This window comes from Limulus polyphemus, unplaced genomic scaffold, assembly GCF_000517525.1.
Source record: "Limulus polyphemus unplaced genomic scaffold, Limulus_polyphemus-2.1.2 Scaffold3622, whole genome shotgun sequence".
NCBI lineage: Eukaryota > Metazoa > Arthropoda > Merostomata > Xiphosura > Limulidae > Limulus > Limulus polyphemus.
In genome coordinates this window covers 87,706-91,905 of record NW_013669232.1, presented here as the reverse complement: position 1 = coordinate 91,905, position 4,200 = coordinate 87,706, and positions in this window count along the sequence as shown.

The following is a 4,200-nucleotide window of genomic DNA, read 5'->3' as shown; positions in this document are numbered from 1 at the left end:
AAACGTTGCGTCACTGTAGTCATGTGACTCGCTGACGCAACAATATAAACATGACATCAGCAGAGAAAGTAAAACAACAAGTATCTGGAGAGAAGAATGTGTTTAAAGTCCTGATGGAAGCTCAGAAAAATTATCGGTACCTCCCAGGTAGATATCTAATAGACTCTATATCATTTTTTTTTATTATATTGAAATACAAAAATTTTCTGACATATCAGTATAATGTATGTATCACTAGTTTATTATATCTGTGGACTACTTTGAAGTATACAGTTGTAAACATGGTACACTGAAATTTGATTTCTACACACTCTACATTAGTCCTTTTTTTATAAGTGTAGGCCTACATGGATATTATCTCTTTTTGATCCATGCCAAAGAATCTTACAATAGTTTCCAATCATAACTTACAAGTAGACTGGTGTACAGGAAAATAAAATTTTGTAGGTCTCTAATGTTTTTATCCATAGCATCTGGTTCACTCATTTGGCATTAAAACATTATATAATCACGGAAAAATTTTAATACATGTTTGTGTTAACTTTTAAAGGGACCAAATTTGCTCAGTGATCTTTATTCATGAAACTTTGCCATGTTGCTGAGAAGAGAAGAATGCAAAAGACAGGATGTACAACAATGAGCTAAATATATTCAGACAATATGGGGTTGGATTTCTTCCATCACAGCGACAGCTTTCAACAACAGTTCTTACAGCTTTTACTACTATGCTGTGATATATTGATCCATTTCATTCAAAGTTCACATCAAAATCAATTATCATTCCAAAACTATTTAATATATTGCTAGGAACAGAGGCTACCAAAAAACAATACAAAAAACTCCCCCAGGTTTGTATTTGAATTAAAAAAAAACATAAAATAATATTATATCCATTCACACAAAAGTTTAGATTGAATTTTTTTCATTCAAAACATTCTTTATCTTACCAGCTGATATTGTGTTATTTTCCACTATTTGGTACAAATGTTGCAGGAATAATCGATTGGTAACTAAAATAGCTTATGCCTTATTTTTCTGAATAGATTGTTTTGTGCCCAAAATAACTGACTATTTTAGAAATTGCTGGCTAATATCTTAAAACTACTCAAAACCTTTGATTTTAAAAACTTGTTTTTCCTGTAATTATTCTAAAAGTCCTATTTGGTCTTTCAGTTGATATTCTTTTGACTTTGGATGACCTTGAAAGGTCAAACTCGCGAGTCTCACAAAAGTTGCAGCTGTATCACTTGAACTGTGACTTTTTATATATACACATGGTTACACTAGAATACTAATAGGAAGGTATATGCAGTACATTTTGAGCATATGACCTTTGACCATGAAGGTCAGAGTAAAGGACATGCATGTTTCTTGAAAAATCAAGAGCAAACTCTAAACTTTATGAATGTGGCTAGTAAGCTAAAGGGTATTTGGTTCTATTTATGATTTTATCAACTTATGTATAACAACCTCATTTTACACCAGCCTGTCAGAATAAGATAATTAGATATGACTGAAAGAGGAACCTATATGGGTTTGTCCTGTTTTTTCTTCTACTGTTCTGTTTCCAGATGATAACTCTGAAACACATTAAATGAACAAATTATTCATAGATAATTGGTAGTGATGATGTCTGAACCACTACTGATTGTGAGACCAGTCATAAATCCAATATGGCTACCAGGTGGCCATCTTTGTTACTGCAATAAGTCTGAAATGCCTTGACCAATCATCATGAAAGTTGGTATGGACAAGCATTAGGCTTGTTGGAAGAAGTCTATTGATCTGACAAGATCTTTCATAGTACAACAAAACAAAATTTAAAGAAAACAAGGGGTTGTTAGTCCATATAAAATGTTTTATCCATTAAACTAAACTTAAAAATAAAACAAAATAGTTAAAGTTAGCCATTATTATTTCAAAATTTATCAAGCCTTTCCTTAAATGCATCCAACGCATCTCCCACCTAAGACATGTGTTATAACATGAATTGCATTGGTGCATGATGTAGTCATCATTCAACAATAACACTTCATCCATAAAAGGGAACACATCTTCCATGCACAGTAGATATTTATAAGCACTTGAACTCAAAATTAACTTCATTCTTAGATGAGGCAAGAATAATGTGCACTGATAGTGGGGTGGGGAGGTGTGTGTGTGGGGAGAGGGGGGGAGGGAGGGGAGGATTAATTGGAAATACATTTTCAAGTAAAAGAAATGTTAACTTCTGAAATGATACACTGATCTCTTAGCACAATAGCCAGAATCCCATACTGATGTGATGGAATGGCCATAGCAATTGCGAGAACCTAGATGAACATCCTTTAGAGATAGTGACTAAAGAGGAAAGCCTATGGCAGCTTACTAGAAGGATAACACACTTGGGAAACCACATCCATCTCATGGAGGGTATATACTTTACCCAGGCCTTTAATTACCTGAACAATTTATATCACCTACCTTGAAAAGAGGAGTAACATTAGCCAGCTTTCAATATTCTGGAACCTGCTCACTATTCAAGACTTACAAAATTATAGTAGTAAGTGGCTCATAAATCTAATCCTTAACCTCCAAAACTTGTGGGTAAATATTATCTGGCCCAGGAGCTTTACAATTCTTTAAATTTCTCAATTATTTAACAAGCTCATAATTAATGTGATCATCTTGTTTTCTTCTCACAACTGTTGAAGATAGGGAATATTGCTTACAACTTCATTAGTAAAAAACTGAAGAAAAAGTAATATTTAATAAACCATATTATGCCCTGGATTTTATGTAAGCTAACTTTTAAAATGAGAATTAAAAGTTGGATTGTTTTGATCTAAATAGGTTTAATACTAATAAATCTTGTTTCCCATATTTAAGTTTACTGCTAAGACTTCAAAAAGTAATGTTACACAAACCAAATGCACATAGATTTAGACAGAATATACCATTTTAATGTAGATTAAAATGTGAAATATTTATTATACATTATTTAAGTGATTTATCATGCTGAAATAGAGAAGTCTTCACTGGTCCTACTAAATAACAAAAAAGCACAAAAGAAACTTCATTCAAGATGATTATTATATTTAATATGCAAAACTCCTATTGTCCAAATGATCTTTCTAAACATTGTCCTCAGACAAATATATACATCTGACATTTCAAAGATTTCTTTGTTTCATATTTGACGAAATGTATATGAATAAATATGCCTAAAATTGTAACTTAAGTATTTTACAAATATAGAATAAGTACTGCTTCATTATAACGCCATCAGTTATAAGGATTTCTCAGATATAATATTGTTGTGTCTTGGCTCCCAAAAATTTAGTGTCATCTGCTGCTTACTCATTGCCATGTGGCTTCAAAGGCTAACATCATTACACTCTGTCACAAAATAAAAGAAAAAAAGCAGGAAGTCCTGATGCAAGGCCCAGAGATGTGAACTTGATGTTGGGAATCAAGGTAAGAAAGGAATTTGGAAATGTGACTCGACTGTCAAAATACCAAAAAAGTGTCATCAATATAGTATTTGTAAATGACAAGTTTAAAGTCACATGGGCAGTTTTCTAACCTCTTGCATTCATGGTAACATAGAAAACTATGGGTTATCGTTGAACCCAGTGAGGATTCCATCATTTAAATTTATGGAGAGGCCAAGAAGTTCCAAAAATTGTTCATGGATAAAATCAAGATATTGGTCAGTGTCAGAGGGAAATAGAGATGTCATGTTGTTAACTACAGCAGGTTTAGTATAGCATTAATCAGACTAAAGTATGAGTCTTTTAAGTAAATAAGTGAACATCAGTGTGCTTTGTTTCTGAAATATTAGAAAGTTTGTATTCATATTTTATCTTATATTATTGTATCTTATCTAAGTTCTTTTTTGATATCTATTTTCCCTATATAAATAAACAGTTATTTTAATTATCTCTATCACTAAGGGTTCTGTCTCAGGGACCAATCTCGTAACCATACCTTCACAAAATTTTGCAGATTATCAGTGAACATTACAAGGCTTTCATACACAAAATATCAGATTTGTTTAATAAGTTTTATACATTTTTAAGTAATGATTTTCTCATGCTTTTTTCTTTTTGACTATCCAACATGCAAAGTAATTTTGATTTTAAGATTAAAAATACTTTTATGCATAAGAAATTTTCAAATTTCAGATGCAAAATCTATATAACCTTCAGATAATTATAC